Source organism: Mustela putorius, unplaced genomic scaffold (assembly GCF_011764305.1).
Source record: "Mustela putorius furo isolate JIRA1106 unplaced genomic scaffold, ASM1176430v1.1 tig00000788_pilon_pilon_pilon, whole genome shotgun sequence".
NCBI lineage: Eukaryota > Metazoa > Chordata > Mammalia > Carnivora > Mustelidae > Mustela > Mustela putorius.
This window is the reverse complement of record NW_025421481.1, coordinates 7,959,370-7,987,123: the sequence shown is the minus strand read 5'-3', so window position 1 is coordinate 7,987,123 and position 27,754 is coordinate 7,959,370. Positions and strand designations below refer to the sequence as shown.

The 27,754-nt window shown below is 38.7% G+C and overlaps 1 long non-coding RNA gene across 1 annotated transcript in view; it reads left to right on the top strand.

The window, feature by feature from the left end:
- The first annotated feature begins 6,418 nt into the window (after positions 1–6,418).
- The window catches only part of LOC101690711, a 58,619-nt gene continuing 37,283 nt past the window's right edge, over positions 6,419–27,754 (top strand). The window contains exons 1-2 of the long non-coding RNA XR_006608040.1: positions 6,419–8,450; positions 8,992–9,181. This is a non-coding gene — a long non-coding RNA (uncharacterized LOC101690711). The remainder of the gene's footprint in view (positions 8,451–8,991; positions 9,182–27,754) is intronic.

The following is a 27,754-nucleotide window of genomic DNA, read 5'->3' as shown; positions in this document are numbered from 1 at the left end:
ATTTATAACTACTGTCTGTGTGGCTTCGAATATTTTACTGTATTATCATTCCTTGAAAATTGGTCACCTGTAGATATGATATATCCATAAAACCAAATTTTAAGTAATGATAATATTTCTTTAGAAGGAAGCCTTGTTCTTAGTGCTGAATAAACATGATTATGTTCTATATGGACTTTCCCCTAGATTTCTGTTTGATGTCCATGATTTTGACTGATTTCCTCATTAGTCCTAGGTTGTTATTTGAGACAAAATAATGCCAAGCATTTGTGTGATGTTTTGTTATGAATCACTGCTTTCACTGTCAGATACATTGTCTAATTTATTAGATAAGCCTCAAAAGGTGTTTTATAAGATAAGCTTCAGGGAGCCTAGGTGGTTTGCTCAAAGCCACATGGCTAATAATAAGTGGTAGAGAAGAAACCCGGTTCCATCTGTCCACGTCAAGAACTTTGTCCATCAGTGCATGGCCATCTCAGAAACCCATCTCCCAGAGTTTGGATCAGGAGGTTTAAGCCCTGCACCTCTCCATGTGTAAGCCCATCTGGTGGAGTTTTTCTCGAGAGCTTATCAATGGGGCTAATATCAAGCAACAGATCAAAGACTCAGGAAATTTTCTATAATCCTGATTATCAGTGAAAAGGGATAATGTCCCCAGTATTAGATTGTCTTCCATCCCCTTAAAGAGGGGCATAGGATGCATCATTTTATAGAGAGATGACTGTTTATCCTACAATACAATGCATAGGATGCATCATTTTATAGAGAGATGACTGTTTATCCTACAATACAATGCATAGGATGCATCATTTTATAGAGAGATGACTGTTTATCCTACAATACAATGCATAGGATGCATCATTTTATAGAGAGATGACTGTTTATCCTACAATACAATGCATAGGATGCATCATTTTATAGAGAGATGACTGTTTATCCTACAATACAATGCATAGGATGCATCATTTTATAGAGAGATGACTGTTTATCCTACAATACAATGCATAGGATGCATCATTTTATAGAGTGTTGACTGTTTATCCTACAATACAACCAAGACCAGGGCAGGATCCTTTGTTAGTTTTTTTTTTTTTTTAAACATAGATGAGTATAGTAAGCTTTGAAAGGGAATATAGATGTGGACATTCTCCATTTCTTAGACACAAAACAGATTTTCTGCCTTTGATGAAAAGAACAGGCAGTACCCCATTCCAAGGAGAGAGTGTGAAACAAGAGAGAGCTCTGAAATAAAGCCCTGCTCCCCCCCATTCTAACCAGCAACCTGTTTCTAAACAAGATATCCTGATACTAACAAGTGACATAGCAGAGGTACTGCCTTGAGCACACTTATATAAAAAGTGGCACAAGAAGTTGAGGGACACCTCTAAGGAAGAAGGGCCTTTGCCATTAGTGATTATCTGTAAGGAACAGACAGTGCCTGGGCTGTGTTCACAGAAACAGATATCTAAAACATTAGGGCAGGCCTCCGCTTTCTCGGGAGATGCTGCTGATGTTGGGTGCCTGTTTCCACCCAGAATGAAGCTGATAACCAAGCCATCCTGCCCTCATCCATTCTGAAATATTCAAGAGAAATGTTTCCCGTTTTTAGTAAGCCACTTGTAATTATTTCTGACATGTCAAATATACTGAGGATCAAGAGAATAGTAGAAGATTGGGGAGAGCATTTTTTAATGTGATGTCAGTCTTAAAAGAATGGAACAAGTGGCCCCAGAAATGATCGTTTCTTTAAGTCTGACACTGCCACTTAATAAACCAGCAGAGAAAATATTGAAAGGAATTCTGTCAACATTCTGGGACTAGTGTAATTTTGAACAATCAAGCATAATGGCAAGATCAAGCTTGGTGTCAGGCTGTATGACTTGTAATTCTGGGAAATTAGAAAACTCGTGAACAAAAGGGAATGAGAAATATGTAGTGGTGGGAAGGAGGTAAAGATTCAGGAAGCTTGAGGTTCCGGTTCTGTCCCCTCTGACCTGACTGCTACGCACATTGGTTCATTATGTCAAAACAGCAGAGAGGAAACAGTCAAGGTTTCCCAAGGAAAGAATTTTCAGTTTTACCACAGAAAAAGAGAAATTTTGCATTTGGAATGCCCAAGAGCATCTGAAGTGTTGTCTCATTAAAATTTATGTTCAGAATTAATTCACATTCATTTTGTTAAGAACTAAATCACCTGGGTTGAATTTGTGTGAGGACTTAAAAAAAAAAAGAGAGACATGACAGCAGATGTACAGTGTAGCCAGTGAGGAGGACCACTCATAAAGCCTATCTTTTTTTTTTTTTTTTTTTTTTTTTGGTGTTCGGGCATCCATGTCATTTGTTGGCACTTATACTTGGTATGAAATAAGCAGAATTCTTTTCAAAATTCCTTAGGTTAAAGGATTTTAGACAACCTTAAATAAGACCCCAATATGTGGCAATAAGAAAAAATAAGACTGCCACAAGAAAATAAGAATTTTGCTTGTTGAGAGTGATTTTGTACCTGGTAGTGTACTCATCTGACTTAAAGATGCTTGCAGATTGGAAGTCTGATCATGGAGTACCTTTCCCACAAAGTTGCACAGTGGTCCCGTTCCTTTGCTATGTATGGCTCATCATCTCAAGTAAGAAAGCAGATTATGCTCTTTGGCTCCCCATCATCCCCTATTCGCATCCTCTTGGTGGCAGAGTGCTGAGAGAGCATCTCCTCATCGTACCCCTGTGGTCTCTGTAGATCATTCCCAGTGGAAGATGAGGCATCTCTTGCCAATAGAAATCTGTGTTTCCTGGCTTTCCCCTTTCCTTCTAATGACTGAGCTGCTCTTGGGAAATTTACTTCTTCTCTAACATTTCTACCACATTCTACCTCCATGAGTTCTAACCCTAGAACTGTCCCTCACTCGAGGTTACTTTAGGCAGGTGAGTATTTCTGGGACACACCATACTCTTCTAGAAACTCAGAGGCTAATTATTGCTAAAAGCTCATTTCAGAATGAAAGTCGGCTGGCCTGGGGCAGCTTATGGGTCCCTGCCTTCTGAATGTTGGTGGCAGTAAGCTTTCACAGGCACAGATGTAGGGTTAAAATTTGAGACTGTGTGTGCTTTCTTTCACCATCCCATTTTCTGTCTCTTTATGCTAGATGAGACTGCACACGGACCTCTTTATCCAAAACTTCAATTCTTGACCAGAGTGCGTCTTTATACATCTGTACTTCCTTCCCCTCTGGATCGCCAAAGAATATGTTATCTCTGAGCCACTGGGAAGTTAGGCACTGTCCTCACCACTAGCCCCTTGGGGACCAAAAAGTGGTTCCCAAGTCCCATGGCAGCCCTGAGCATCCTGGGAATATCCAGGCAAAAGTGTCAGTTTTACCCAAAATAGCTTCTCCCCAGTTCTCCTGCTGGACTTCCGGACTTCTCACTCTCTCTCTATGGTGATGGTGTCCATTTTAGAACCAAAAGGAGGAAAGGTTTCAATCTGTTCCTTTTTCTTTGTATAACACTTACCGAATAGCTCAGTGCAAGCATGCACTCAATGAGTCCTTTGCCTCTAGTACTTTCCTCTCTTTGCAGTGGAAATTTCTGTCTCAGGTTCCTAAGCAGCCATTTCTGAATCACTCATGTGGCCTCAAAGAGTTGGGACTTAAGCATAAACCTCAGCTTTTAGAATATAGAGAAGGGAAAGGAGCAAAGAAAGAAAGAGACAAGCTGAAGCCTGGACAGTTTAACTATTGTTGAACGGCACAATTGTGAGAGTTGCATCCCCACTGTCCAGGTCAATTTCATGTCAGTTAACTCCAGGCAGAAATCTGGATTGTGGTATAAAAAACAAATCATTAAGCGACCAATTCCTTTAAGTTACTTAAAACTTTATCATCTAGAAAAATTTACTCCTGGCTCTTGAGTTAGGTGTCCGACCACATTGTAAGCTCTGATGACTTTTTAAGTAGTTCTGTCATGTTCTGTGATTTGCCTGTGCCCTTGCAAAATAAAGGGGAATGAAATTATTTGTGAAGATCTGTCACAGAGAATTTTTAAAGCCAGATTGTCCCTGGGCTGAAAGGATTTCGTGTGACTACAACCGATTTTCCTAAAATCGTATTAATACTTTCACACCCAAATGACAAAAACTTTTGGTTGTTAGCGTTTTGTGGCAGCTGAAGGCTAGGCTTATTTGCAGTGACAAACTAAATGTCATAATAGCAAAAACATGTATTTATTGAGGGCTTGCTATGAGCCATGCACTAGGTTGAATTATTTTACATGGATTAGTTTATTTAATCCTCATGACCCTAAGCTATAGTACTATTTTTATTCCCATCCTAAAGATGAGGAAACTAAGTCCTAGAAAGAAAAAACAACCTGCCCAGCTTGTAAAAGGTACCATCAGGACTGGACTTCAGGAAGCCTGATTCCATGAGGCAACAATTAAGTTCATACTCTACTCAAAGGTCTTATTTAATTAACAGTTTTCATTCGTGCATTTTCTTCCTTACTCGATATTTTTCACATTCAGTAAGCATCTTCCAGGACATAAGTTTTAAAGGAGTAAACAGTATTCTGAAGGGATGATCAGTGAGAAGCAATTTTGTTTCTGAGAGGAGAAGATGCTGGCTCAATACGGAAGAAAATGCCTATGAAGAAGAAGCAGAAAAATGAGCCAAGCGGCCAGAGCTGTTCACAGAATAAAGCTTTTAGTTCCAGGCAAATTAATTCTGCTCCTATAGGAAAGAAAGGGCTAATTTAAAGGAATCACCCTTGTCTATCAATCCCTGTCCATAATGACAGCCACTTAGTTAGCATGGCAGGGCATGAGAGATGCCCAGTAAAACCATGGACTCCAGAGCCAAACTGGATTCAAATCCTCGCCCCAGCACTTTCTACCCCTGTGACTCAAGACAACCTCCTCGTTACCTCTTGGACTCTGTTTTCTTATCTGAACTTGCCTCAGAGGGTTGTCATGGGGATTCAGTGAGATCACATATGCAAGGTATGTAGAACCATGCCTAGCATGTAGTAGGCACCATGAAGATGTTTGCTCTATGTTGTCCTCATGAGGTGCTCAAACATTGTGTGACTAAGACATCAACAGTGGTTTTATATTTAGACATTCTTAGGGCTTTCCTATAGGAAAAGGAGATACTGGATTCAATTTCTTAGGCGGGCTTCCCTAAATTAAGCAATTCTTAGATCACCTAGATTCATTTTAATTTTAGAATTTGAGTGGTAATTTGTAAAGTTGATCAACTAGTGTGTTGCCATGATGCAGTCTGAAGGTGGAATTTTGCTCCCAGGGAAAAGCGCTTTGGCATATAAATTGAATGACGATCCAACAGCAACAGACTGACCACTGTCTTGAAAATCAGAAAATGGGGCTGGCAAAAAATGGGGGATCATCCTGCCTGCAAAGACCAGGGATTAGGGAAACTCGGGTTTAGACTTTGGCTTAGCAAATGTATTTTGAGGTGATGGTAGAAGTATAGTTCATGGATGACGGTTTGGATAGACTTGCACGTGTTTAAATACCTCCCCTTCCCCCCACCCCCTGGCTTTCTTCAAAGACTTGGAATGGGTGGCTTGTGACAGCCTTTGAAGGCTTCCTTGGGGGTGAGAGAGGCTTCGTTCCTTCCAGGCAATTTGGTCCAACTCTGCTAGTTCACCCATGGGGGAAGCCTGGCAAAATTCCAAAGGTGATTAGCATTGTATCTATTATTGCACAGGGTGGAGTGTGTTTGGGTGGTTGGAGGGGGAAACCTATAATTTCATAGCTGTTAATAGAACATTTCTGCTAAATCTCTTTTTATTCTAAAAATTGGTGAAAAGATCTCAACATACAAGATGCTCTGAGGGCACTGAAGTGTCCCCAGAATAGAATGCACCCACAGTTGTTACTAAATCCTGGTGGCGCAGGTTGGAAGAGTAGAAAATATTTCCTGCAAAGATCAGTTACTGTTTTGAACCATTTTTCTGGCAGATCTACATCAACTTTTTAATTACTTGAAGTCTGAAGACTTTGCCCCACGAATATAAAATCAGAGGTGAAGGCTTAACCTAGACCATTTAGGAAAACACATTGCATTTTAAAACCATGCTACCACTGTCTTGTTTGGGAAGAATACAACATGGGTCAAACTCAATGTTGAGTCATCAACTATTGTCCTTCTTCATCATGCCTAAGAGTAGAAACATTCTTATTTTTTAATAGGTTCTTTGAGTTATATGCTAAATGACTACCATGTAAATAAATTAGAAGCACAATCATGCCATGCCTTTTTGTCGTCCTGGGTCATTTTCATCAAATGCTTAGTAATTTCATTGCACTTGTGTAATTAGGTGAAGAAGCTCCGCCAGAGCGTCCATGGGTCAGCTATGTAGACTCTAGCTGCCAAAGGCGCTTCTCCTTCTGAACAGAGCGCTTTGCTCAGCCAGTGTAGACATGGCCTGATAAACAATGGAACTTCTCCCTTGCTGGAGTGTGGATTGATCTCAGTCCTTAACTCAAAAATGTGCACAGGTTTGATGAGTGTTTAAATGCCTGCATTTTAGTAAAACAGGAGCTTAAATTGACAGTAATGTGAGGAATAGCATAATTTATAATGAACTTGAAAGGCAGTAGCACTCACTGTTGCTCAAGCTAATCAAGAGACTATCAGATCAAGGTTTTAACATGAGCTTAAATACATGTGGCAGGAAGGTGGTTCTTGCGGGCTCATATCTGTCAGATCTTAACACTCAACCTGTCAGAGTGCAACATGGCCGTGTCACTTTAAACCAAGATGTCACATATATTGTGAGAAACAACCTGCTTTGTGTTTTCTTCTCTAGGATTTTACTGGGAAAAGCAAATGTAAAAGGAATTTTTTTTTTAACACTGCATTTTTATTTTGCAGATTCTCAGGCTGATGGAGTGAGTGACGGAGTGGGTTGCCAACTAGAGGGACCCCACTCAGCATGCAGGACGGCCGCAGGGAATATATTCAGACGTGCCCAAAGAAGTTTGCCCAGTGGGAGACACATACCTTTGAGGTTTCAGTCAGGTGTGTGAAGAATGCTGGAAACATGACTTCTTGGATTTTGGTTTGGTTTGGCTTGGCTTTTGCATTTATGCTTTTTAAGGAAGTGGGAAGGTTGGTGGCCCTTGCCTGATCTTCCAACTCCTTTCGTGCCATAAAACACACCCCCAGGTTTAACGTACTCTTTCTCCTAAGGTTTGATCCTCTCTACTCTGCCGCTTGAAAGGGTCATCCTTTGTTTTATCAAAACTTTAGGTCTTAAAGGCATGATGTGGTTTTTCACTGGCAAAAGGGGTTTTGATTTTGGAGACATTTTTTAATTGGGGGTTGAAGTTTACCAATTTGTCTTTTACCATTTGTCTATTTCCTTAGAAAAGTAAGTGGTATTTGTAATCCATGACTTAGCTACAGCATACCTGAGGAAATTATGTTCAAATTATCTTTAAAAGCATGTGTTCATATTATCTGTAAAAAGTTGTTAAGTGTCTCTGAAATATCAAGCAAATGTAACATTTTTTAGAAAATATAACCCCCATTTTCTTTCAGGATGCAGTTGCGCCTTAATAGCCTCTGTTTAATTCATTCAGAAACTACACAATTCTTGTTGCTATATTTTGTTAGAAAGGAAGGAGAGGCTGTTTCTACAGGTGTCATAGAAAAATCAATACTGAGCCACGGATTATTGGATCCCATAGAACCATGGAGACTTGGCAGTGAAATTCTTCCAAAGGTGAGTAGGGGCATTGATTTTCCTTCTCATGCCTGAAGAAATATGACACAAGGACCGGAGGCTAAATTTAGATTGGAAACAAGTCCAATCTGAAAGTATGCCTTTCAAAAAGTTAGTGACAATTTTTTTCTTTCAAAAAAAAAAAATTAAACAAGGAAATGAAATGAGAATTTGAGCTTGTAACATTTTTCTAGTATATTTTTCTTAGGTTCACCTTTTTCTTTATTCCTCTGAGTGCTCTTGAAAACAATCTGACTATTTAACCAACATTTTGTCTGTAAATCAAAATCCAGTGATTTCCTCGTACACTATAAAACAGCCTCACTCTTAAGCTTATAACCAGGCATGGAGTAGTCCTTCAGCTTCTAAGAAAAAGCATATTATTTACAAAGTCTTACTTAAAATATGTGCTCATTGCTAACCTTCCTTATTTGAACTGTGCATTTTTCCAGCGTTTTTGTGCCATAATTTTAGACACGTGCTTGCTTACTTGTTTACTGATTTCACAGTTTCTCCTAGATTTCAAAAAGTTGAAAAGCTATACATAACACATTGGTTGTTTTTACCGCATTGCTTAGCATTCCATTCATGCAGGCAAACGGTGCTCCTAGGTTTGGAAGTATAAATCCCAGGGGAAGTGAGCTGAAGAACATTTCACACATCACTCATCCTATTATGAGCCCTGTACTGTTCCATCTCTCTACAAGGTAAGAGATTTATTGTGAGCTGGCTTCCGCCAGTAGGAAATGACATATGCTAATCGCTCATGCTTCCAAGTGTGTGTTTTTGGAACTCATAATGGCGAGTCTAGCAATTGTTTTATAAGCTAAAGAATAATTGGAAAATTTAAGTTACTCATATACACTCTATCGTGCTCATCTGTCCCTGGGTAGTATTTGGTTGCTCTATCCTGGGACCCACATTCTGTAGTATTGTCTTTTCCTCATGTGAAGTGGGGTGGTAAATTGGTCATTTTTATAATGTATTTTGAGCAGAGTGGATGATCAAGGAAGATAATATGGATCTTAAAGGAGAAAATTGCCCAATCATCACTTGACTATGTCTGGGAGTAGATATAATTTAACTTTTAATACTTTGTGAGATCAAAAACCGATTATAAGTAAGTTAAAATGTAAAATACTAGCAAGTTCATGGTAATATATATAGAATCATCTTAATAGTAAGCTTTTCTTTCTGCTGTCCAGTTGAAGATTCTTCATTCTGTTTTTCCTTTTCCTGAACTTTCAGACTGGCTGAAATAACAACAAAAATTATTTGTAATTTGTATTCTAACTTCGGATCACCTAGTTAATACCCTGACTCTGACTACCCAGAAAGAGAAGGTTATATAGGAGACACTATCTATTAGAAGTCTGCTGCTGCTTTATTAATAAAATCACAGGGAAAATGTGACATTCTGGATGTCCCATCTGAGGAGGTAAGATTTTATCATGTCCCATAAAATGAGATTACATTTGATTTTATGTAGCATGATTTCAGCCCCCAAGAAAGTTTGCATTTGTCAATTTGATACAGAAATCTGTAATATAACGCTTTATATACACTTTCTAAACTGTGACCAGTTTAAGGCATTGAAAGCTATGCTATGTAGTAAGGTATTTTATTTATGGATAAATTATATTATTGTGACTGTTTTTCTATCCTTCTCAGCTTGGAAAATTGTAACGCAGTATATCAGATGACATACTTCAATAAAAATAAAGTACGAATATTATCATTGTTCTTGGGGGGAAAGGCGTACTATTTTCTAACCTTAGGGGAGGTTTAACTTTTGACGTGTGAATTCTAAATGTGCACAGACTAAAGACAGTGGCATACTTGGAAGTATTCTAGAGCTAAAATGGGAAATAAAGATTTTGTGGTAAGTGCCAGCCTTGTGTTTACTGTGGTAAAACTTTCATATCTTCCTGGGAAGGACAAAAGTGCAAAACACAATGGAGAATGATGGAGGACAGGAGCTGGACATATGGAAAGTTCAAGGTGCCTGTAGATACACAAATATCTGTTCCTCTTTATTTGGTACCTATTCTGTAATCCACTAAAGTGGCCAGGTGCTCACTTTGTAGTTCAAAAATATTGGTGTTTTCAACATCACTGCCCATTCTGTTTATACCAAAATCCCCTTTAATGCGTAAAATATATCTTATCCACGTCTGAGCAACATGACTGTAGACATTCTCTCTTTGGGTTATGCACATGGTATGACTTTTCCTAAAATGTTGCAAAGATAAATCTGCACTAGATAATTTGTAGCTTGTAAAATATCATGAATTTTTCAGGGGAAAAGTGGCAATTAATAGAAGCATAATTATCTTCAATGTGAAAATAGTCTGGGATGCTAACTTTGGCAAGCTCAGTGTCTTTGACTCATTATCATTTTCTTTGCTTGCTTTGTTGTCATTCTTTGGGTTCTTTCTGGATCCATCTCTCTTTTGTTCCCCTTCTACTGGTCTATTGTATTCCAGTTGGCAGTTAAAGAACAGAAACAGAGCAATAGACTGCATGGCTACATTTCTCCAGGGCCACCAACTGGGAGTTAAGCTGACTAACATTTTGAAAGCCCAGCCCATTTCGTTCACAGCAGGCAAGGCAGGTAAAAGCATTTCCGTACTAAAGTACACACTTTGTTTCTCCAGGTTTTTCTGGTCTAAATTCTCTTGTTTGCCAGTTGGGGGGAGAGACGAAAAGGAGGTTGGGGACCAAATGCCTGGGGTATTTAATCAAATGCCCAGCAACTCCTGATTATAGGATATAGAAATTTCACTTTTGAGGATTAACTATGGTGGATTTTGTCAACTCAAATGGGGTCCCCCCTCTACCCAGCATGTTATTGGGCTACTTCCTACCACTGCCTAAGTACGATGCAGTAGGAGAATTCCAAATTGCTTTAATAGCAACTCCAGGGTTAGCAAAAACTAAATGTGCAGGGTGAAAAGTCCTATAAAACATAGGTCTATGTGAAGTTCCTCTAAGAGTACATGTTGCATGTTATTGTTTGCTTCTGGAAGAACAAGAAAGTGAGAATTGATTTTACTTTGTTATGTTAATTTGATTACTATTTCCTAAGTGGTAAGTATACACCTCCTTAAATATTTTATGAAGCTCATTTAATCAAGCAAATATCCTAAAGCACATCGCTGTATTGATTCTTGACTTTTCAACCTGTCGCTCTGCCACCGTGGATGCCTTTTTCTCATGTGCTGGCAGAGGAAGGCTCAGGGAACTGAGAGAGTGAGTAGAGGCACCTGCCTTCTGTTAGAGCAGCAGCAGTTGTCTCATTGGAGGGGCTTTCCTCGCAACTGGTGAAATTGGGATGATAATATCAGTTTGCATTCATACGGAATATATACTTAAGGAAGTGTAAGAGCACTATTCAAGAGTTGTCTGAGGGGATGAACGTAATACACATGTCAGGCAAGAAGACTAAAGTTCTGAGATGTATTAGATTATTGTAAGAATATCATAGCTCATTTTAAGACTAAATTGGCATGCTTCCTAGCTGCAGCCCACGGCCCACATACTGAAGGAAATCTTACAGAGCCTATTTCTCTGGAGTTGGAGCCTGTATGTGCACCGTCTTACAGTGGAGCAGAACCCCTGTTTGTTTTATGTTCTAGGACTGATCTCTGGATATTTCTTAGCAGACAGGATCAGAAGTTCATAGAAGGTGCAGTGGGAAAATTGAATAACTTTGAAGTTATGAATAATTTTGAATATCTTTGAAGTTTTAGCAAAAAAGAAAAAAAGAAAGAAAAGAAAAAAGAATGATGAAAGGTCATGGATGCTTGCACCATGACCGTATCTGGAATCTTTTCAAGAGTATGAGGTCCCTTCTAGTTTAGTAGTTAGATGTATTCTTTAGCCAATTTGTCTTCAATCTGACAAAGATTTCCTATTTATAAATGTCTCTTGGGGTCCATGAGGAATCTCAGACACTCATTTATTTTGTAAAGAAGTGTTCAGGACCAGTAAGTTCAAAATATTTTGAAGTTACTGTCTACTTGCCTCCTCTGAAGTGATAGTGCCATGTTGGTGGCCATGTTCTTCCAGACACTCAACGCAGCCAACCTCCACTACCCTTTGGTGCACTAAATGGCCTCTGGATGTCCAGTAGCTTGAGGTCTCATATTTCTTTATTTAGTGCTTTCTGGTTTCAAAACTCTTTCCAGGGATGGTCATGGTTGGGTGAAAATGGTGGAGGATAATGTGTGTGTGTGTGTGTGTGTTTCTTTTCTAATTCGTTAAATGAAAAATGCTGGAGAATAAAATGCCCCTCTTTTGTTTACCATTCAAATAATTGCATGAGATGTGAATCACAGCGTGATGGTCATGGTGAGGAGTGAGGGAAGGAGGCGGTTACTCTTCAGCTACTATGGTTCTCAGGGGCCCACTCTACTGTCTTAATAAGCTCAAAAGAATGATGTACCATTTCTCTCTAATGTGACATAAAGATAGCAGTTCCTTTAAACAGATTCATTTTTAAATATGAAAGGCAGCGGTCCATGGTCCGGGTTAAATATGTGCACACGCGTATTGGCATGCGTATACTTCTTGTACACATTTCTTGGCCAAGTGGTACACGTGGTGGAAGAGAAACCACAAGGACTCTAAGGGTTGGGGGATGTGGGTGTTACCCTAAACAGGTACCAAAGCAAGTCATGTTTAGTTTGAAGGAATTCACTCATACTTTACATTCTGTTTCGTTATATATCATGATTGTTTTATTTTTTAAAAAAAAGTAATTTGGTTGTTGTTGAGTACATCTAATATTTGAGATGAGTGAGCCATGTTTGCCCTTTTGTGATTCTTTCAGAACATTTGTCGAGTGTCCGCTATGTGCCAGGTGCAGTCTCACCCCTCCCCCCAACACTGTCACATATCCCAGACACTCCTGGTCAAGTCTGAAAAGCCCATAGTATTGATACGCAGGAGTGGGAAACAGATGAATTGGCAATAGATATGTGAATTGTAAATCACCGTAACTCCTTGATACTGGGCACGCTTTGTACCCAAGGATTTTAGCTGACTGTTGTCAGAATTTAGCCCCATCAAATCTGTGAATTTTTATTGAGCTTAAAGCAATTCCTTTAGGCTTGAGATTACCTTGTTACTTTGCTTTTCAGAGACACAGAAAGTTCTTCATTTCCCACTTCCCCACCTAAAGATTGACTCCCCCAACCACGTTCACTCTTACCCTCCTTGTGTCCCATCTTTTCTGAAGATAAACTGCTGCATTTTTTTCCTTGTCTAATTTTTGTGGACCCAGTATGTGTTAAACCAGAGATTAGAAACTCAGCGGATGGGGGCTCTGAGTTCTCCGCTGCAGGTCTGTAGTATGGACTGATACATGTTTGTGTCTGTGTCACACTGTGAAAACACTGCCGCTTAAAAGTTTGGTGCATAAATGTAGCAGTTAAACTGGAATTGGATTGACTGGTTTGAGTTCCTGCTGTACTGCTTACTAGCTATATAAACAGATTCCAGCCCTGCTTCTTCAGTTATAAAATGAGGAAAGTAATCAGACCTTCCCCCATTGGGTTGCTGTAAAGATTACATGGAATAATGAGTATAAAGCACACTGTTTAGCATATGGTAGGTCAATAAACATTAGCAGTGATCTTTAGTACTCCTCTTAGTTATCGCGTATCTGTGCAGATACACATATACGGCATATATACAATTTTTCTATAAGCTGCATTAGGCAAAGAATTGATGGCTAATCTTAGACGACATCGTGAAAAGGCAGTATCTGCCGTCAGCAATGCCAGCTTTTATGGAAAAGGTGCATTCTGTCCTTATTCCCCTGGCATGCCCAGTTCCCTGCCCTGCTGCTTGCCTTTCCTGGATAAAACCTCCATGGAGCAAGGACCTGAAATTTATCCACACAAAGGTCTATGTGACAGAGAACATTTGAGGTGTTGCCCTTGTAAAGGTCACTAACCTCTTATCAAAGATCAAATACTGAGCCGATGAGATTGCTGGCAGCCAGCAGCAGCTGGAGAAATTTATTTGACAGTGCGATCTCTCCCTTGCCTCTGGAGATCTCCCCAGAGTGGGAATGGCTAACTGGGCCAAGGGATGAGGTGAGTTCTGTGGCCAAAGGTGCCTGTTGGGACTCTCCTGGGGTTGTCTGACATCCTCAAAGTCTGCCTCTCTAAGCCTGGGGCCACTTAAAAATGTCTGTCAGCTTTTCCTTTTTTTTTTCTTCCAATTGTAACTCTGGGTTTTGAATCTAGTTATGCCTTAGACCACAACCTGAAGTCCTTTGATCATTTTTTTCCTAATACACTTCTTTATTTTCGGATATACACCCACTTGTCACTGTGAACACCCCATCCACATATTCATTCTCGGTTGCCCATTGTTTCTTTCACAAAGGCTTGTATGCATGGTGTCAAGTTGTTTGTGCATCAAGCTACCATGCTGAGATGTTCTCCCGAAATATTCTCTCTCTCTCTCTCTCTCTCTCTATATATATATATCCCTCTACTTCACCTATACTCTCCATGCACGTATTTAAGAGTTTAAAGCACTGGGTTTGGGATGACAGTGTGTCTTCACCAGCAAGATATGCTTGGACAACAATTTAATTTCTCAGCCTCAGTTTCTCAGTTTCATGGGAATAACAGGATCTGCCATCGGGCTCTAAGAATCAAATTAAAGTGTTCTCTAAAGTCAAACATAGTGTAGAAGCTTTTTGGTCTTCTTTTTTGCCCATCCTAACTACCTCCTCAAGCAATTTTTTTTTTTAATAGAGAGCGTGCGGAGTCCCATTAGGCTTAGTAATTTGTGAGAGAAGAGATCAAATAACCTCTCTTTGACATTTTCCCTCATTACCTGAAATGGCTCCTTCTGTGCGTTCTTTTCTCTCTGTCTCTTGCCTCCTGTCAGCGACTCAGGGATGGCCCAGAGGAGAGTGTTCTCAATGAAAATATAAGAAGAGAAATGTCCACTGGTAAACAAGGGGCTCACACTGATGGGCTAGATCCACAAGTCGGTTCTCAAAGGATCCAGATCATTCTGTAGCATATCCGGATGTGGCCTGGTCAGGCTGCCATGTCCCCAGGTCACTCAGAAGTTTGGACTATGGCCATGTGAGGCATTAACATTTTTAGAATCTTCTACACAAAGTGGGAAATAAATAGAAGCTAGTATTTATTGAGTATCTACTATGCGCAAGACACTTTGAATAATGGTAACAGCTAACTGGATTTTTGCTAGACATCAGTTCGGCACTGAGTTACAAACCTTATCCAATTATCTAATCCGTACAACAACTTTGCAGTAGTGGTATATGTCCATGTTATAGTTGAGGAAAGAGAGCTCTCTGGCATCAAACCATTGTTTTCTGGATTTCCCCAAGGATCCTGAGATTTTGCGCATGGTCCAGGCCAGCCCAACCCTGTACATTACATCACACTGCTGTCCTGAGTACTCTCATTCTCAAAAAGGACCTTTTTTCTCCCCCTCTTAAATTTATCATATTTTGTGGGCTGATATTTTCATAAAATATAATAAAAATGAATTACTGAAAAAATAGAATTAAAAAAGATGTATGAAACACAAACTCATTTATTATTGGATTCTACAAACATGAAATTACTCAGGTTGAAACTGGAAAAAGCCACATCCCCTGTTTTTTGTGTGTTTTTTATCTCACCAAAGTTCAATAGTATGTCTTAAAAATATGCCCTCACAAACTGAATTAATTTTGTATGGGATATGTCTGTTATTGGAAGGTCTGTCATCTTACAACCTACAGACCCAAGAAATGCAGGCCACTCTAAATTGGTTTATTTGATAATGGAGATACCACTGTGTTACAGGTATATCACTCTCTCTCCAGGGGACAGGCTCATTGTTGGGCTGATTAATAATATTCTCTCCTGCTGTATCCAAGTGAGTTAAATGAAAAGAAGCATGATAACACAAAGCCAGCAAAGCAAATGGGTTAGTTCCCCCAGCAGCTAGTGCTCTTCTGGGCAGAGCAAGTTAGCTGAGTGGCTTCCCCTTTTCAGCATTCCTGAAAGCAAATTTTAAAATAGAATGGCCATGAAAAACAGCAAATGCATGTTTCCCAAGGGAGAACAGGATCTATAGCAGGTGCCTATCTCCATATCCATCTGTAGAAGTGTCTGCAGGAAATAGATGAGAGAAAAAGGCTTAATAAACATAAAATGTCAGTTGCTATTTTTGATTTGTATTTAGCAACATCATGTCTCAGATTTCAAGACAAAACTGTTTTTGCTGGATTCCTGGCCCAGCGTTCCAAGCACATCACTACTGTTTGGAATGCTGCATCTACATGACTTCAGTGTTGGTTATAGTTCATCTTAATTGGGCTTCAACTTCAAGGAAGAGATGCTGCATTTGAGGACCTGTTTCGATCACCGTGTCACCAGTGTTAATACTTTGCCAATATAGAACTTTCTCCGCTTTCAGAGAAAGTAAAAATGATAGCAGAAAATACAAAGGATTCTCGTTTGCCCTTATAATGGAGCCCTTATAATGCTGACCATTACATGGGCAACCTTAGTCCCCTGAAATTCAAATGGAGCTCCATTCTTGTTCTTAAGCAATCTCCTGCCTTGGCATTTAATCCATTATTTGAATTAATTATAATCATTTATATGTTGATCTTTCATTGATGGAATGAATACCCACTAAAATTCAGGTCCTGGGATTGGTAGATCTTGGAGAAACAATTGGGGCAATGTGGTTCTACCTTCAAAGAGTTTCCAGCCTGGTTGGCGAAGCACAGGGTACAGAAGTAGATTTAGAACATCACAGCACTTGCCATAATAAATGAAGGGACTGACTGGCTTATCAATGTGGAGGAAGTGACAAACTCAAGCTATGGAATCAGAACACTTCACAACATAGGTGACATACAGCCTAGAGCTGGAAAAATGAATAAGAGTTTAAAATTTAGTAATGGTGGGACACTTGACTGGCCCAGTCAATAGAGCATGCAACTCTTGATCTCAGGGCTATGAGTTCAAGTCCCACACTAGGCATGGAGCGTACTTTAAAAACATTTAGTAATGGTAAATACAATATTTTTGTACAGTGTGGTTTTCCTTGGATTCTTTTCATGGTGTGTTTTCTGGGGACTCTTAATTGATTTCCCAATGGAATTCTCTTTATGGAATATTTCATATTGTTTCTCTGCTTCTCCACCTTGCATGTCTTGTGTTTGGACAATAGCTAAAAGTTAGAGGAGTTAAAAGCAAAATTTTATTCATGCCTCCCTACTGTCTTTGCCATACTGACCGCCAGCAGCCTCCTTCTAGTTTCACAAGTTCAGCAACTCTGATGATGTTTTATTTCCTTCTTTCCCTATGATAAAATTTATCAGTAGTTAATGAGCGCCTAACTGTTAAATAGACTTTAGCCTTGTCTCAAGAATCTATGAGACCAGGCATACTTAAGATAGCAGTTAGTTTTTTTAAAAAAGTAAGCTATAGGAACCCTTACAAAATGGGGACTTTTGCTTTAGAAAATGAGAATAAGCGAGTGATCTGTAGGGAGATTTGAAAATGTTTTAAAAGACATTTTTCTTCCCTTTCTCCTCCTTCTTTTTCCTTTCTCTCTCGCTTTTTTTTTTTTTTTAAGAATTCCAGGGAAAAAGAATAGTACTTACTAAAAAAGCATAAATACTTTTAAGAATAAAGATTGTAAGCATGCATAAACTAGACATGCCAACAAAGAGCAAGGACAACATTGAACAGCAGGAAAAAAAAAATGCCCAAGTGAGCCAGATAGGCTGCCTGACCATGTTTAGTTGAAAACTAGATACTGGATGGGGCTACACAGAATGTAAGGGTCATTGACAAGGAGTGTTACCTCTATATGTCAGCTAAAGGATGAAGGTAGCATGTGGTTATATACAGTCAGAAAGTGGCAAGAGTAAATCCCAGTATCTTATTTTTGTAAGAACATACATTCTATTCCTATCCAGAATCCTGTAACTCTGATATGAATAAAGACCTCTGAATATCTGCAGTAGTTTATAGTAAGTGCTCAGTAAATATCAGTTACTGTTCATTTAAGATAGGCTGACACAATTAAAACACTATTTTTAAACCCAAACCAAAACCTTGACACCATGCCTTTACATGTACCAGCAGCATAGTTCTTCTAGGGATTGGAGACACTGCAGAAAATGAGAAAGACTTATCCTCAATCCTACAGTGCTTAGGGCTCAGAGAGAGACACAGATGATCATCTAGTGTTAGGCATGTGACAACAGGCTAAGTAGAGGGCACAATGGCATAACTAAAAGGAGAGATTGTAGCCAGGTCGTGGGGAATGTCTGAGGAAGTTTCCTCAGAAAGTGAGCTTTCAGGTGGGAACTGGAGGATTCATTGAAGCTGGCCAGCAGTGAAAATAGGCTGAGATTGGGCAGAGTTTGGAATACCAGAGTAGGGTCAGGTAGGAAAAAATGTTGAGCAAATGTGAGAGATAGGGTTGGATGTCATAATAACACATTGGCTAAAACCCAAGATGTAAGAATTGGAGGATAGCCCTGGGAGTTCACAGGAGTGGGAAGACCAATTACCAGTGGACAAAAGACCTGAGACTTGGAGCCAACCCAGACACTTGTCACAGGCCAGCTTATATGTGTCTCTTGATCTGGTACAGTCCCCTTTCTTACATCTGTAAAATGGTGGAAATGATATATACCTTGCCTTGCTCATAGACTGGCGCATGTATTAGGAGAGTTCTTTGTGAGCAATAAACCATAAATGAAGGTAGGCCCTGTTTATTGGTACTTTACATGGCTAGGAAACCACTGGGGGCAAACATCTCAAAATATAAATCTATTTTGGAAGGTCTAGATCCAAGACTGGGTACTCAATGAGCCCGACAAGGTCACAGTAAAATAAATGGGCCTCAAGCAGAGTGACGATAGAGAATGGTGGGGACTCTGGCAAACTGGAGAAGGCACACCCTGTCAGAAAATCAAAATAATGTGTTGTTATATAAGAATACAGATCTAGCCATGCAAGGTCTTCTAATTTTAACTTCTAAATCTTTAAAGACCTTCTAATTTTAAGTCTGGAAATTCAAATGTTTATGTGAACCTGGTTGGTGACTAGTTCAAATATTCAACAATGCCATTTTGTAGGTCAACATGAAACAGTGTCTCACTCCACACGCACCCCAAAGACCTGTGAATTCTGACCTGGGGACTGTGATGTCAGGTTCAGATGAATAATGGAGAATGAATACATCCCTAATCCTTTGAAATCATCAATGTCATATAAGCAAGCCACATTCTCTGGTGTGCAAAGACCAGGTATGAGGGTGGAATGTGATGTCCATGGCAGTCTTCATGGTCCTTGTCACTGGACTGCTAAGACGTTTTGCTTACTCTTATCTTTTTTTCCCTTCTGTAAAACCTACTGCAGCCCTCAGAGTCCTACTTGCTGATTTCTGCACTGAATATGCCACCCCCTTGCTCAAGAACATCAAGTGGTGGCTCCCATCACATACATCCAATGCAAATTGCATCTTCACCTATCTTCTCTTGCTTTGTCTTCCTCCTTGGTTATCCCACCTAATTCCTTCTTTCTGTTCCATTCCTCATGCTCTGCATCTTACTAAAAGCCAGCTCTGTGCTTTTATCCATGCACACTGAGCCTTCTGAATCCACTTTATTGACTCTCTGCCCTCAGTGTTCTTTAAAACCACAAATACACAATTGCAGAGCATGCAGCTTTTTTTCATAGACTTAACAGAAACTTTGTTAACGTGAGCAAGAAATGTGGGTCTTGTTAATCATTTATGATTATGCGTTTATGATTATGACTGTCTTATTAAACTATATTAAATCTCAAGCCAACTGAAAGATGTAAATACCTGATTAAGAATGCAAAGACACACACTTTAATGACTAAGTTTAATCCCAAATTTAATGACTGTTTCCTAAAATACAGTTCTTATTTTATCTCAGCATTTTCATCATAAAATTTAAATATCATCCCAGAAGTATTATTAGCACAATAACCTGCGTGTGTAATGAGTGTGATATCATAAAACCTCAGGTTTATCTTTGGTTTTTGTATTACCAATAAAGGAGGAGGACTCTGAGTATTGCGTTCCTTTTTAGAAACACGACGAGAAAAGTTCTTAGAAAAAATTACATGCATTAAAAAGGGGTCACTTATATTTGTTTTCATATTTATTTTCACTGTATCTTGGATATCCTAATACATATGATTTCAGACTTCAATTTGTTTTATATCCAGGATATGAGGATAAGGAAAATGAGTGGTTTCTTTTTACTTCTTGCTCTACTGAGTTCTACCCTTTGGAAATGGAATAAATGCCTCTTAGACGTGTTCTCTATGATTGGAGAAGGAAGTATTAAAGGAAGTAATATAAGAAGGATTACCTTCCTGGAAACCTTGGTCACCCCCATTTGAGAGCCTCTCATTTTAATCTTCATAGTATGTTCACTTTTATTTCACTTTGTTGTTGATGGCCTATGAAAGTATTTTAATTGGAAAATACTAGGTCTAATTTCTTTCTGGGATTCATACTTTGACACAGGTGAAATTTAGTTGTTAGATGCATGAAAATTATTCAGAGTTGTCTGAGGCAAAATCAATGGGATGGTTTCCCTTCAGGTACTCAGTTAGAAAAATACTAATACTTAACTCCTATGATTATGCTACAGGATCACAACCGCAAATAGAAGCCATTAGGATTGCCTCGGTAATCAGCGAGGAACACGAATCTCAAATGAATGACTGCTTGCAAAGAATTTGGGTTTTGACAAAAGTTTAAACAGAACCTGACAGCTGCAATGGGCTGTGTTTAGACTTCTCCTACTGTAGGGTAGCAGATGCTCAGATATGACAACAAAGACTGAAAAGGTTTACAGTGAAAACTCACTGAGAGCAACACTTGTCTTCTGCAGTAATGAATACTTCAGGCTTTTTACTATGAATTGCAAATAGTTTCTTTCATGAAATCCATAAATAGAGGTGGTGACAATGCCCTGCACTACTCTCTCATTCTTCTCCATTAACTAGCGAGATGTATGTAGTTACAGGTGCATATTGATAACGGAATGGAGAATACATGAGTGGCTTCTGCTTTACCAAAATTGCATTTATGTTTATTCTTCTAGGGTTTTCAATGTAATCCAAAGAAAATTTCTGGAGCTGGATTTAATTTTTGGTATCACTGTCATGACAGATTTTTAAAAAAAATTTAGGAAAATTTCTGCATCATTCTTATTGCCAAAAAAAAAAAAAAAAAAAACCAAAATTTGAAATACAATGGAAAGAAAGTGGTCAGGTGTAAATATCTGAAAAGCAGTTTATTTTCTTATACATTGCCAAGAGGATAAATACACCCTAGATGTAAGACATGAAGGTGTGAATTACTTAAAATATGTATTGACTTCTATATGAATAAGAAGCCATTTTATCATTGAAAAACCATTTATTTTAATAGAAGTAGCCATTAAGCTATTTATAGTAAGTACATTTCATGATACACTGTATTCTTATTATAATGTCAGATAGATACGACATGCATGACCACATAAGATTTTAAATTATAATTTACAGGAATATATTAGTTACGAGGCTATCCCTTAACTGTCCAAATTTATCCCATAAATAGAGCTTTATAAAATGGCTTAAAAATCTACTTCCTTATGACTTGTTTAGCTAATTTGAAAAGGTAGCCTTTGTGTCTAACATGACAGACATGTTGAAATGAAAATAGTGGTGATTTTCTTTCCCTTTCTGAATGCTCATCATTAATTTTCAGTGATTAATGTAAAACATGTATGTATCAAAAATATCAGTTTTATATGTACAACTACTTTCTATTTCCTAGGCTCTGTGCCAGGTTCTGGAGATACAAAGATGAGTGAAATAGATTCTTTCGTCCTTAAGGACTTCACTGTGAAGTCCAAATGACAGGAAAATGGATAAATTGCCACACAAGAAAATTAAAGATTTTGTTAGTTTCAGTCACTCTGTGGGGTAACTGGGAAAGGTTTTACCCAAAAAGATGATATTCAGGCTCATTATTAAAGGATGCAGAATGAAGACGTGGGGGAAATCATCTAGGCACAGAACATAACACCTGCAAAGTTTGCCCGCAATTACTGTGGAAAATCAATACAGTGTGGCTTCGGGTAGATGTACACATGAAGGAGGAGAAGTAAATGATGAATTAGAAAGCTGTGATGAGGCCAGATGGTGATGAGCTTTGAATACAAAGGAAAGGAACCTGAATTTTTAATCTTGTAAGAAATGGCCAGCCAAGGTATATGATTGCACTTTTGTTTTTTAAGGGGGCTCGTGATTTTGAAATGCTGTTATCATTATTATTATTTGGAGATAGCTAATTCTGTCAGTCATGAAAAAAATATACATAAGGAGAAACAAGAAGGGAAGGATAAGGAAGATTTTGTCCTTTATTAGCCCTCTAAATAATAAGGAGCTGATTTTACAAATGGCGATGAGAATGAAGAGGCTAGATTCAGTAAACAATCCTCAGTTAGTAAAAAGAGTTGTGATTGTTTCGTTTGTATGAATGAAACACCTTTTGAGTACCCTGTGAGGCAGGTGAATGTTAGCTGGACAGAAGAGGTAATTTATATATGGAGCACCTTTCCTCTCTACTTCTAATCTAGGAGAAGGAGGGAAAACATTAAAGAGTCCTGCCCAGGGAACTTAGCAAACTAGCTCCCACTGAAAGGATGAACAGGGTTGGGAGCGTCAATCAAAGGAGATGGATGAAGCAAGGGAACCTTAGGGAAGAGTGACACCAAGGGAGCCAAGGGGAGGGTGGGGGAGGAGAAAAAGAAAAAAAAAGTGGATTTTGAGGAGAAGAGAGTCTTACTGGTGCCAAATTCCACTAAGCTGCCAAGGGTACGAAGATGAAGTATCCAGCCTTTGGCTGGAAATAAAGAAGTTTAGGATCATCTCAGAAAGACTGAATTAGTAGGAATGTAAGCCAGAGTGAATATGACTTGAGAAGCGTAAGAGTTACAGCCAGCAGCCTACATTTTCTAGACATTCCGTATGGAAGGGAAGGGGGGGGGGACAGGATGTGGAAGGAGGGGAGCAAGCAGTGGAAGGATCGAAGGAAAGCTTTTGGAAAGACCAAAGAATGGAGCATGTTTGTAGGGAAAGATGTTTATAATGAGGGAAAGAGAGGCCAAGCAGATTACCTCATGGAGTGACTCCTGGGGGAGGGAGAAGTTAATCCATCTGGAGGAGGGGCCTTCAAAGGAACAACATATACCTCTCCCTTCCAAAAGAGGAGGGAAGAAGCTAAGGATGATTATCAGCTGGTGAAATGAAGCTATTTGTACCTCTTGGGCTCTTTTATTCTTTAGGGAGTAGGAGGCAAGGTAGTCCACTGAGAGGGGACAAGTGAAGAGTAGTAAATATTTGTAAGAGCTCTCTTGATGACTAGGGCAGGGAGATGCACTGGTATAAGTGAAGGAGTTTCTGAAGGCATCCCTTTGTATTGGCATCAATCAGCCCAGTGGTGTAAGTTTTTTCAGCATCCCGGAATGGCTTTGGAGCAAGAACAGAGAAAATGTATTAATTAGATTGCCCAGAGTTAGAAATTAATCCAGGCATATGACAGAAGGACAGTGGGGCAAATGATAAAAGTATGAAATCGATAATGAAGTGATGTAGGGTGGCAGATGCTGAATGGTCAAGACTTAGAACTGCTTTTGTTTTACTACAATTTTGGAAGTTTAGGAAGTTTAGGCAGAAACGAATGTATTCCACGTCAGCTTTAAAAGAAGACAAATATTTAGACAGAATCAGCTCTCTTCTTTACTTGAGTCATCATTGGGTATAAGGTGGCATAACCGGAGGAAACCCACACTCAATGACTTAATTTTCTTGAGTTTTTATAGTAAAATGAGTTCTTAGAAAGCTCAACCTTTGAATAGGATCTTAACCAGAAGACCATTATTACTTTGTCTCAACAGCTATCTTTGTAACTGCTTGAATTCTCACTTACATTTTAGTTAGTAAGAGGGAATAAAGATAGACCTTTGAGAAGGGATAATTATAAATTTATTTGTAAAGACTATTGTAGGCATACAGCTGATACTAGAGTTACTCTATTCTGTTGGTGTCTTAAGTCAGATCTTTAATTTACTGTCACAGAAATGTGTTGAAGTCTGCCTTCACGTATAAAAAGCTTTTTCATTAATATGTTCTCTGGGGTGTGACATAGTGAACTATATACTGAACTTGATGGCCCTGTTCTGCTCTCAATCACTTAAATCCAAATATGTCACTTTATAACTTAGGGCTTCAGTGTGATCAGCATGAAAATAACTGCTTTCTCCCAAGGTTCAGGCTCAGAGCCTGCCATGTAGGAGAAATCACCTTATCATAAAATCCTTTTCGATGGACAGTTAAGATGGCTCTATCTTCTCTCAATCTCTTTCCCTTTCTCCTCCCCATATGAGGTCAGAGTATTCTGGAAACATACAAGTAAAGTCCAACATCTCCTCCTTATCCATCACTCCAGTCTGCAGCACAAGTGCCTTAGCTTGAGGTAGGTGCCTCTTCTGTTTGTTTCTAGAGCAACTGAAATTCATTCCATTGTTCATCTGGTCAACAAGTATCTATTGAGTGCTTACTGTACGATAGTCACACTTCTGGATTCTGGGTGACATCTGTGAACTTAAGGAATTCTCTGTAATGCTATTTTTACCCCACCATGCTGAAATTCTATGCTCATGTTTATGTCTTACCTATTAGACTGTACCTACCTGAAGAAAAGGAATTGTGCCTTATTTCCTCAAATCCTCATGATGTAGCGTAGTGTTTGACACAGGTGGGTGGTCAGTAAAGATGTGCTGAGTAAGTCAGTTAGCACCATTAGATCAGTTAACCTAAGCGCATTTATACTCGGAGACTTAACAATGGAAGAGATCTATTTACAGAAGACTTAGTGTAACTTATCTCTTAAGATGTGGCTATCTGCCATGTTAAATACAAAGAAATAATTTTAATTAACTTGCTTTGTTCCATGACCTCAGAAATGATGCAACTCTGTCATTTTCGTGAAAGTTACGGTTAAACTTCTGTGAGGAACATTTACTGAAAGTGCCAACAATAGATGGCATTAAAAAAATTCTATTCATAAAAACCAGAGAGGGGCAGTTGAAGCCTGTAAAGAAAATAAGCTCTTTGGTTTTCATTGTTGCCACCTAATAAGTGATTTCTATGAGTCGCTTATTTACTTTGTAATTGAGCAAGTCATGAAATGAATCGAGCTTCCACAGATTTGATGCAAATGAAGATGAACCATCATGTGCTTTTACTTAATAAGAAATTGAATTTTCAAGATATTAAGAAGATTGGTACATTGTATGGTTATAATGCCATTATTCAAACAAGTAATTATCCAGTTTGTCTCAGTAGAATGTTAGTTAGCCTATTTGAGAGGAATATTTCTGTTAAATTGGCAGTTGCTTGAATTCATTGGTCAGAATTGCCTTGCTATTTCAGGGGGTTGCTTCTGGACGACTGGTGATACAAACATTTGTCATGTATGTTCACTCTATGGGACACCCACCAAAATGGCCAACATTTTTTGTATTAAATTTACCACTTGTTTCTTTGGGTTCATTTTCATCAAATAAGTAGAAGTGCTCATTTCCTTTTCATGCACAAATTTTTAAAGTTGCATTTAGTAGTTGATTTACTGTTGTACAAACACAGTTTATTCACATGGAGTCCATGATCTTGTTTCTCCTCTCCTAAAGTTTTGTTGTTGTTGTTGTTGTTTTTCTACCTCTATCAGTTTCTTCAGTCATAGGAGTACAAATTCAAAATTTGATGTAAATTTCAAAGTTAAAAATTTCTTTTACTATTTTGATCTCTAATTGTTAGAGACTATAAAGCAGAGAAGGAAAAATACCTTAAGAAAAAATGGGTTTCCACTGGGAACTTTTATGATGAACTCTTTGGAATGGTACTTCTTGGTACTTCTTCCTTATCAGGATGATGAGATTATTACAGAGTATCTCTCTTCAGAAATTCCTTGTCATTATTTTCCCTTTCCCATCATCTTTCAGTTTTATAAAACAGGGAGCATGGGATGGTGGAAAACATAGGATTTGGTCCTAAGAGACTGGAATTTGAAACTTGGTCCTGGTATTTACCTCTCATATGAGCCAAGACAGATTATTAATTTTGCAATGTCTCAGTTGTCTCACGTAGGACATCATAACTATTCTTTGAAGAGTAATGAAATAACCACTTCCAGCAGGATTAAAAGTGAAATTAACATACAGAGAGCTATTTACTTTGTATTTGAAAACCATAGGGTATGATAATGACCAAATGACTTTCGAATCTGTCAAGTCTCATAGGCTAATTAATGAAAGCCATTGCTTTACAGTCACCTTTTGTTTATGCATATGCACTTGATATAGTTTTAGCTATTGCAAACCCTTGATCTAATCCAAGACAATATGCAGCCAATACAAAGTCCTGTATTTGGATTTTTTAAATCAGTTTCATGAGTATAGAATGGAAGGGACGTGACTTGTTAACCACTCAATAAACAAAGATCTAGCATCTTTAAATGACTCTTTTATCCCTACATTTATTCACCAAATATTTGTTGAGTGCCTTCTTGTGCTCAGTGCTGAAGGTGGAGCAGTTTCAAAACAGACATGAATTCCTGCCCCCACAGAGCTTCTGCTCTCACTGATATAAATCCAACCCAAAACAGATCCAGCGAAGCTACTGTGAGACAGAAAGAAGGAACTAACTTTTACATTAGTTTCCAACTGTAGTAAAGCAGGGCTCTGATGGAGCTTATGCTTCTTGAACATACTTGTTTCTTATGTGTACTTTTGGTGGCACAAATTTAAAGGGATATTGATAAATTGGGGTATCTTGGGAAGGATTTTCTGATTCACCATGGGTTTTCTGAAACCATGCGCACAGTAAGCGGTGTAGTAGGAGAAATGGATGAAGGAACTTAGTCTCTGTTCAGAAAAAGAAAAGGGACAGAAGAAATGATAGCTGACCTCAAGCATCTGAGGGCCTGCTGCAAAGGAACAGCAACAAAAGAACCTTATGCTGATCCAAATATAGGACTAGGATCAAAGAGCGGCAGTTTTTTAAGAAGTAGATTCCAGCTCAAGACAGAGACTTTTCCGTTTAGAGGAGTTATTCTACAGACAGGAGGTCATCAAGGGGCATGCTTCCTCTTTGCTGGCGGCAACATAGCAGAAGCTGGAAGAACAGGATCAGAGGTCCTCCCCGAGCGGGAGACTGGCAAGATGCGTTCTGAGTTCTCCGCAACACCATTGCACCCTGTAGTGAACCACTGCAACCGAGAACAGCCCTCAACAGCTCAAAGCCAAAATAAAATGTCCAACGACAGTATCCATACAGGTTTCTGACCTTGAAGGTTTTTTACCTTTATGCAGGTCTAAAAACATCTCTCTACCTAGTACATTTTATAGGAAATGAGAATGAAGTCTTTCCTATTTACCAGCCACATTCAAGAAATGCTTTCTTGGTGTATGGATTTCACTATTGTTTTTCAAATTGGTGACCCCTTGGAGATTTGCCTGTCTAAATCTATTTTCTTATCAGGATTGGAGATGACAGGTTATTCCACTGCCCAAATATTAATTTCTGTGGCACATCTATATATTTCATTGGCCAACCTTCTGTGAATTTTCTGGATTTCGATTAACTTGTCCTAAACTCCTGGCAAGCTAAATTTCTCTAAAGGTCTTCAATTCATTGCGTTAAATGCCTGTTCAGCCTTGGATAATATATTGATTTTTTTTTTTTCTCAGCAAAGTGACAAATACCATTTTCATGACTATAATAGAGATTGATTACATTTTATAGAACACAGAGAGAGCCGATCTTAGTGAGACAACCTTGGAGCTTACAAAAATGAAAAAATCATTTGAATTAATAATGAAGTTAATGAATTCATCTGTTGC